Source organism: Solenopsis invicta, chromosome 11 (assembly GCF_016802725.1).
Source record: "Solenopsis invicta isolate M01_SB chromosome 11, UNIL_Sinv_3.0, whole genome shotgun sequence".
Taxonomy (NCBI): domain Eukaryota; kingdom Metazoa; phylum Arthropoda; class Insecta; order Hymenoptera; family Formicidae; genus Solenopsis; species Solenopsis invicta.
In genome coordinates, this window is record NC_052674.1 from 12,566,579 (window position 1) to 12,575,941 (window position 9,363).

The window sequence follows — 9,363 nt, forward strand, 5'->3', positions numbered from 1 at the left end:
TAAAGAGTCGTTTTTGGAGCGACTTGTGATTGGCAGTGAAAAACGAATTCTGTACAATAATGTTTACCACAAATGCTCTTGAAAACTGGATGCGCGCGCGTGCAAAATCCATGTAATCCATTTTGTATCCTGAGAAAGTGATGCTTTCTGTTTAACGGGATTGCAAAATAATAATTTATTTTGAGCTGCTTCCCGTTGATTAAACGTTGATTAATTTTGTTAATTATTAGACAATTTAGAGATAGTGATCCAGAAGAAGCGTCCAATTCTAGCTAATCGGCTAAAAGGAAATTTTTCACTACAACGATACTCTATAGACCTTGTGTAAGCCAAAGGAATGGGATATCACATCACATTTACCACATTTTTTTGGACATCATACCATCAGATTACTTGTTTCGATAATTGCAAAAAAATTTGAATAGGAAAAAATTCGCATCTTTGGAAGTCATCATATTTTTTCTTTTTTCAATGCGAAACTGGGATCGTTTTTCGTTCGAGGCATCCGTATGTTACCAGAAGGTTGGGAAAAAGTTATAAAAACGACTGCAATTACATTATTGATTAATAATTAAAAAATTTGTGACATGCCAAATTACTGCTTCTCGTTCTAATAATAAAACTTTTGCACTCATTCAATAATAACAGGTGCATTTTTTATAAGAAATATTTTCTTATAAAAAAGAATGATATAATTTTCTAAAAAATTGCTTTTCTTAAAGAGATAAAAAAGCGTCATGTTTCATGGTATTTACATGAAAAAATTATTATACAAGCGACTTTTTTACTATATTAAAAAATTTAAGCATAATAACAGTTAAACATAATTTAAAAATCATAACTATTTTGCTATACAAAAATAGAATTAAAAGTATTTATAAAATACGTATAAAAAATAAAAATAATTGTAAAGAATAATATTAACAAATATAAAGTTTTGGGCAAAAATGAGTAACGAGGAAGGAGAGTTTACAGCCATCATCGTTAAACTCTGTTTTTCGTTTCTTGGTTATACTGAACAGGATCCGCATCATGGATCAAAACGTCTGTACTTTATTATAGAATTATACGTTATCATAGAATTTGTAATGTGGTTGTTGCAAATCTTTGAATTATATTTGTTACAAGGGATTACTAAAAGTCTTGTGTAAATCGTGTTGTGTTCGCATTAATAACCGCGAAGACTCATACGGATAATGGCAATTTAATTTAATTTGTAATAATATTAACAAAATACAATTTTAACATTTATATTTATTTTTCTTAAAAAAAGTATTATACACAATAAGTAATAATAATAAAAAAATAATAATAATCACCAAGTTACATATATCAACAAAAATAAAATTTATTACTCTATATAATTCTAGTATTATATCTAATAAATTATCATATAGTTCTTTAACGTAAGTAATTGTAAATATAGTTGGAATGGATGTTATATCTAGTAACGCCAAGTTCTTTAGGTGAAATATTTTTTTAATTTTGATAACGTTTTCTGTTTTGTGTTTTATCATTTATTTTCTTATACCCTATTGGGAAATGTTTGATAGCACACACTTTCAAGAATTTCTTCGTATTTAAAACGTATTCTTGGATAATACACATTTCTTTTAAGATTCTTGGTACATAATTAATTTTTATAGTGTTAAGTATTTTTAATGATTAGATTTTGTGCGCGTGCAAAATATCGTTATCTGTAGTGCGTTTCAGATTAATATACGTTTTTTACTTGTTTACTATTTTTAAACTTGGACTTGTAAATGCTGCCAGCAAAGCTAGCGCTTGTAATGTCCAATTTAACGAACACATAAACTCGCCTTAACAGTATGCTATTTATTGGACATTTATAGCATTGGAAGGGTTAAGATCGCATATCATGTTACAGTATAAAACCATGTTATACCTCATTAAATACAATATTTTTAAAATCAAAACAATAATATTTGTTAGTAACAAAAAGTTGACTTACTACAGTAGAAACGTTGTTACATACATCAGAGTTTTTAAATATCTACGAAATAATTTTTTAAAATATATCTATATATAATTATTATAGAATCTTTTAAAATATATATTGTAATTTTCACTAATATAACTAATAAAAATATATACAATTCAATGTCAACTTTTGTAGTAGTAAATGCAGTATAATAAACATTATATATTATACTTCCGTTTTACAGAAAATATTGTGAAAAAGAATATATTTTTTTATGTAATTTATATAATTAACTAAAAAATATATAATTATATATTTTCTTCGTATAATTATTGAATAATATATCTTCTTTAATATATTTTTCTTTTAATGGTTAAATCGTCGAATCACCGTATTAATTACAGGAAGATGGCGACAGAATTACGATTGCACGATTTAAATCTTAGCCGGCGAACCGCTAGACGGATCTTCGGAAAAGCTACTACGTGTGCACCGGTCTTTCTGGTCCGTCTATTGAAAAATTCTATGCATTTATAAGTATGCGTGCTGCACAGAACGACCGCCGGGCTCCCTGGGTCTGTTGTTGTTACTTATATATTTTTCATTCGTGTTCCCAAGTGCGTTTTTAATTCGCGATTTAACGACGGTCCGTAAATCCTGCATATCGGTAAAACAGACAGACGATTCTCACAGACCAAGGATCATCTCTTTCAAAATCGAATTTTTAATTTCTGGCTGGACATCATCACCTTCGTTACGTAATTTTGCTGTTGTAATGAATAATGTGTTGCAGGTTGTGTACTTTGCACGAGATAAAATTTAATCAGGGAAAAGTATAAAAATATGATTACAAATCAAGTATTTTTAGCACATTTCTTACTTTACACATATACGCGACTTCTCAGAAGATACATTTATACAAAATTCTATCAATTCACTATAGTTATTTTACTATATAATTATTGTAGAAGCTAATTCTAGTCTTGTTAATTAGCTGATCATTTTCATTTTTTCATAAATATACGTGAACGTGCAGATGTATGGAAAGAACTACTTTACTGCACCATCTAAAAATTTAGCTAGATACATATCAGAAAATAATTTTATATTGGGCCATTGAAATAAATACGTTGGACGCTCAAGCATGATAATGTTGACGTAAATAGTTTTGACATTTTAACAACTATAAGTTGTGACATTCGATACAATTTTTTAATAGTTTAACATAATTATTTTTGGATTTGTATTTCAGTAAAATTGATCTTTCTCATATGATTTTTCTAGCGCGCTCCGTTTTAATAATTCGTTCCGTTTTAATAATTCGATTGTAATTCTCTACATAGCGGAGTTGTGACGCACGTATTGGGCAATTTGATAAGTCTTATATAGAATGTACACGTATACCGGATATCCTATCAACCGCAGATACTAAAAGCCAAGCTATAAAAATGCCTGTTCATCGAGTCATCATTAATTAAAAATATTAAAATTACAATTAGCATCATCTATCGAATATTTATCACAAAGATAAAATTTATTTCAAATTCGACTAAATTTGTACAAAAATGGTACAATGCGTTGATATGCCTATGTTTAAAAAAATACCTTTATTTATGCAAGTCTTTATCTAATACTTATAGTTTAAATATTTTTTATTTATGTAAGTATCATCAGCGGGCCTTTAATAGATATTAACCCTTTGTACACACGTTGTTTTTCAATATCTTTATACACGATGGGCCATTCGTTTTTGGATTTATTTTTCAATATTTTTACAAGTATTGAAAAAAAAATTTTACAATTATTGAAAACATTCTTCAATATCTTGTACATACTTTAACATCTTTGGAAAGTATTTGTACGGTTGTTAATTAAAAAAGATTGTATAAATATATGAATATTATAACTCATTAAAATACTCGTAGTCTTTCAAAGAAATGAAATTTGCAGGATAAAATTGTCGAATCGTGTATACAGAAAGTTGAGAAAAATATTTGTTATTATTGAAAATATTTATTATCCCCAAAAAGATAAGCCAATGATTATAAATCAGAAAGATACAGGATAAACCAAATCAATCTGTTTTAATTATAATTTAAGCCGTTAAAAAAATGAAGGATAAAAAAAGGAGAGCATCCGTTTGCACCAAGATTTTCATCAATTCGAATTCGCGAAGCGTCGATGCTAAAATATCAATGGAAAGCTGTCGATAGCATCTCCAATATCGGAGTATCGGCGAGCGTCCCTGGCTGAGAGGACACCCCGTATGCAGAAACGCAATTCCCGGTCGGTACACACACAAACATACACACACATACATGCACGCGCGCGCGACACATACACAGGACACAGAATCGATCGAAGGGCGTCACACGCGTACGGATTTAAAGGGTCAGCGGCTTAAATGCTCGGCCGGCGATGTACCGTTAATTGCTAAGATCGGTCGTCCGCGTTCGTCCACCTTCGTCGCATAGGGGAGAAAATACACGCAATCGTTCAATTTCGTTCGTACTCGTTCGATCGTGTTCGATCTTCCAACCAGTCGTACTTTACGTCGCAACGACGTAAGCTCACGAGACGCGTCTGTGCGTCGGTCGACGAAACGGAGATAGGAAATGCTCGCTCCATATATGCATGCTACAAATACATGTCATACATGCGGGTGTGTACGTGCTCTGCAACGTTAGGACACTGTCTGCGTCTCTCTCGACATTTCAACTCCACGATATTATCCAATTTTCTTTGACACTTTACCATTTAGATAATATGCGCGGTAATATGATTATCGGATGGTTATATGTAAAATGTAATTGAATCAGTTATTTGAAAAACAACAATAAGTTAATTTTTGTCAAAATTGAGATATTTGAAGGAAATTTTGTGTATTTACCTCCGCGCTGATTCTAAATTCCCTAACATTTCAATTTCGATAAAAACTCATGTTGTTTTTTAAATGACCGGTTCAGTTGTAAGTTCGACTTGTGAAGATTTATTTCAATGTATTACGTTTATCCATGTTTTTCTTGAAAGTCGTTTGAAATATATGTTTCAATAATATAAGTGCGCGCAAATTATGTAAACCATCGTATCTTAAAAAATGTATCGTGTTAAAAAAAAATTAAAACTCATATGTCTCGACTTCAATTGCTTGAAATTCTACTTTCTTCGTACATCTCAAAAGATTTGACATTATTTAAAAATAAAAATAAATAAAAATCGTACATTTCGACTTTAATTTGCTACATTGGATTTCCACTTTCTTCGTCACATCTTAAAAAGATTTAAAAAAAAGTTTCTTTCTGAGGAAAAAGTAAAAATTGTACATCTCGATTTCGTGCTACAAATTGCCCTCTTAAATTTCTACTTTCAAATTCAAATCTCTCATTTCACTAACATGAATAGTTTGATTTTAAAATTGCTTAAATTTTATCGCTGACTCTTTTACATTTGCATTAACCCTTTGTTGCATAAATTTTTCGGTTGAATACTGTGCAAAATTTTAATGTATGAAAGTTCTTGAGATCGTTGATTACAAATCTAAAATCTAAAATTTTAAAAATATGTAAAATTTAAAAATTAGACTTTAACTCTCATTTCTCTCAATAGTCATTTGGCCATCATATTTAATCTGCTATTAAAATTTTCCAATTATAATATAGATTTGAAATCAGCGATTGTAAAACGTTAATGTAAAGATTTTTGAGGTATGTTTTTATTATTATTTTTATTCTTGTATAAATTTAAAAAAAAAGTGCCAAATTTGACTGAATTTTTGTTTATAACTTATTGTTAATGTAAAATATATTATGTTATTCATATATTTGTATATTCTTAAGAACATAACGACAGAAAATATGTTACACAAATCAATTATGAAGTATATAAAAACAGAAAAACTGCGAAAAGACAGGTGGTATCGCACACACACACACATATATGTAATAACAAACTAAACATTGATATTCACATGCGACAAGTGTCGACAAGATGTATGAACCTTCATTATTTAGCGCATTTGTTTTTTGTCATATTATTCCTTTGTTTTTAGAAAAGCCGTTTTCGGATTCGTACGGTTTTTCCGATCACTGGTTTAACATCGACAGTATATATGTACATGAGCGGGTACCGCGAGTACCTATGTACGTACGTAACGCGCGTGTGCACGCGTTTAACGGATATTTGTATACAAACAAACGTACGGTACAGTACACGCGCGCGCCGCGCGTACGTACACACATACATCTCGATCGGCAGACAAAAGGATCAAATGTGTGTCGGACCGGGTGGGAGGCGTTGGAGGAGGAAGGGGAAGGAAGGAAAGCGGCGAAGGAAGGGGAGGGCAGGCGACGGAGACAGAAAAACACACATCGCAGGTGCAGCGTGCGAAGCGTAGCGACTGGGACCCTCTTGAGTGTAACGAACTTTTTTTCTTTTCCTTCCTCAACTTCTTTTTTACCGGACCGTGGTGCATGGTGACTACATGTTAATTTTCGTGCCATGGATATATACGGGTGGTATTCTTATCATGAAAACGAACCACCGTGCCTGCCTGCCTACCGCTCTCCGAGACAAAAGGAGGAGGAAAGGCCAGAAAGGCCTGCACCGCGTCAAACAGCGACGATTCTCCAGTAAAGGAGGGCATAGCGCGTGTACGTTGTATTTAAAAAAAAGCCCCGCTGGAGAACGGTATCTCGGAATTTATTCCACCGACTCCACCGGAAAGACGCGTCGAGCGACGTCGACGTGTTGAGCGAGTCGACGACGGTACCGAGGAATATCCTATAGGGGAATATCCTGTAGAGTGATGGAGGAAAAAGGAGAGAGATTGAGAAGGAAGAGGGGCTTAGAAAGTGTGGAGAAGGACAGAGAGAGAGAGAGAGAGAGAGAGAGAGAGAGAGAGAGAGAGAGAGAGAGCGGAAGGGAAGCCAGATAGAGAGACAAAGAGAGCGATCAGCAGAGGCAGCGATCAGTAGCGCAGCGGAGAAGAGTGAAGGTGTGAGCGCGACCAGGCAGGAGGGGGATGATAAACAGAGACAGACACACAGAGTGCGCGTCCGAAATCTCGGTGGGAAAAAATTCCTACCTTTGGAGCCGGGCCGCGGGGAGCAAAGAGTATGCTGCGGGGCTCCCTTTTTTCTTTCTTTTTCTCTGTCTCTCGTCTCTTAGAGCGACGTCATAGCTGTAGGCGTAGCTGACGCGCGAGTCGCGGCCATTTAATATAACGCGGCGTAGCGATGTAACGCTCCGATGAGAAAAACCGACCGACTATCGGTCGGCGGCGGCGGCGGCAGCTCCCCACTAGTAACACCGAGGTCGCTCCATGTCCCTTATCATGCACGGTGAACGGCGGTGCCCGCGACCCCGCCCATTTAAATATCTTCAGGGCCCCGTCAAAGCCCGAGACACGCTGCGTCCGCACGGCGCCGAAAAACCAAACGTCCGTAGGAGAGACGTCAGGCCCGACCCGCGCCAAACACTAACCGCATGACACTCGCGTTCGATTTCAATGCGTGCCCGCGACGAGGCACAGCGCCGACCACGACTCGCCGCCGCCGACCATCTCTCTCTCTCTTCCTTCTTCCGTTCCTCTTTGCCAGTGCCGGCTTTAAATGCTAATAGAGATCGCGTTCCAATTTGCACGTGTGCGCGCGCATATACAATATTTTTAATATTTTTGTAAATTTGCATTTAACTTAAGGAATACACAAGAATTCATTTGATTCTTGCGACAAATGACCTTTAATTTTAGATTATGATAAGCAATGAAAGATTAGAAGTATACATATTTCTCATTTATTTTCACAGGGTACGGATATACTTAAAGACGGAGCTGCGCGCGCGACTGCGTAGCGACTAGCGGCTTTATCAACGTCCCTTCCTGACGTCACAGTTATCACAAACTTCAGACGTAACCACCGCGAGTCGGTAGCAGCACTACTCATCGACTCCAAAAAGACAAAGCTACTTGAATCGGTCGATATTGTCGGCGAGATTTTTAGAAATTGAGATATTTTAACTGCGTTCTGGAATTTACTGCCAGGATTGAAAATTTACGTAATGTGAATTGTAGGTCGATGTTCGCCTGCTAAACAAAAGGCTTGTTTTCTATTCCTGCACTAGTCTGCACTGGAACGTTCCATCTTGCTTTCACTAACTTTCAAATATATATTTATTTCATTTTAAGTGCACACTAATTCAGGGAGTTCAAGAACAGAAAACAAACGGAAAATCATGTTGCAACGACGTTTCTGTAACGTTGCGTTATAGTCATGCAACGTTTTGCGTTTTGTCGCATAAACGTTTCGGTAACGTTCAAGTAACCAGAAATGTCCCGATTCAATTACCTTACATATGCAACATCACATTTCCAACGTTTCTGCAACGTTTTTAAAACTTGCAATACAATGTTAGGGAAACGTTACCCAAGCAAGTAAAAATATTTAAAATATGCTTTTTAAATCAAAAGAGAATTGTTTTCTCTGTGAGAAATTAGAATTATATTCCTAATTTTTTAAATTGTGGAGGTGCCAGCTTCGCAGAAGTTTTTTTTAAAGAATTTTTTTCGGAAATTTCAAGCGGTCACCTATCCAAGTCGCGACTCCGGTAAACGTTGCTTAATCTCCATGATCTCTGCGAACTGATTTCTAGCGATGATCCGTGAACACTTTGCGTTATTAATACATGTATATCGCTGATAGATCAGGTAAATATATGTTATTAAAAAGGTGAAATACATAATTAAAACATATTAGTTATATAAACATATATAAGAATACAGTTTTTTTACTGATTTTTACAAATAAGCATCTGAACTTTTCTGTTATATTCGTTTAAATAAAAATACAATTAGAAAAAAGAAACAAAATAGTACAATAATTAAATTAAATATAAAAAAATTCCTATTGTTTTATTTTAAATCGTTATTCCAAATAATTCTGTAAAATAAAAATTTAAACTTTTTTAAAAATATTTTAAAATAAATAATAATTGAAATATAAATAGTTTAAATGTTGAATACACATTAAATACACAATAAATAAATATTAAATAAACATTTGAAAAATGTTTATTGAAATAATTTTCTTAAACAAGTATTTTATAAAAGAAATATTTAAAAAATATTTAATAAAAATATATAATACATTATTTAAAATTAAAACAAACTTTTTCGAAAATTTATTTCTCAAATGTATAATACAACATAATTATTGACTCAAAAGACGGTATTTATAGTCGACTCTTATTTTAAGACTGTCTTAATACAATACATTATTGCTGCTATAAAGTAGTTAATAAATTTAAACCTTTCAGTGATGTAACAACGTTAATGCAGGTTAGGAAAGTATGACAAAGTTAAAAATGTTGCATATGCTACGTTGCTGTGATGTTATTGAATGTGTAAAAATTAATGTTTCAAAGAA

At 33.6% G+C, this 9,363-nt stretch overlaps 1 protein-coding gene and 1 long non-coding RNA gene across 2 annotated transcripts in view; one reads left to right on the forward strand and one right to left on the reverse strand.

Moving 5' to 3' along the window:
• LOC105204511 (RING finger protein 44) overlaps window positions 1-7,525 on the reverse strand; it is an 81,784-nt gene extending 74,259 nt beyond the window's left edge. Inside the window, exon 1 of the mRNA XM_026138279.2 lies at window positions 7,026-7,525. The gene's annotated coding sequence lies outside the window, so the exon portion shown is untranslated. The remainder of the gene's footprint in view (window positions 1-7,025) is intronic.
• On the forward strand, window positions 5,774-8,666 carry LOC120359027. The gene is made up of 2 exons (XR_005575921.1): window positions 5,774-6,591; window positions 7,748-8,666. It is a non-coding gene; the product is annotated as an uncharacterized LOC120359027 (long non-coding RNA).
• Window positions 8,667-9,363: the final 697 nt, after the last annotated feature.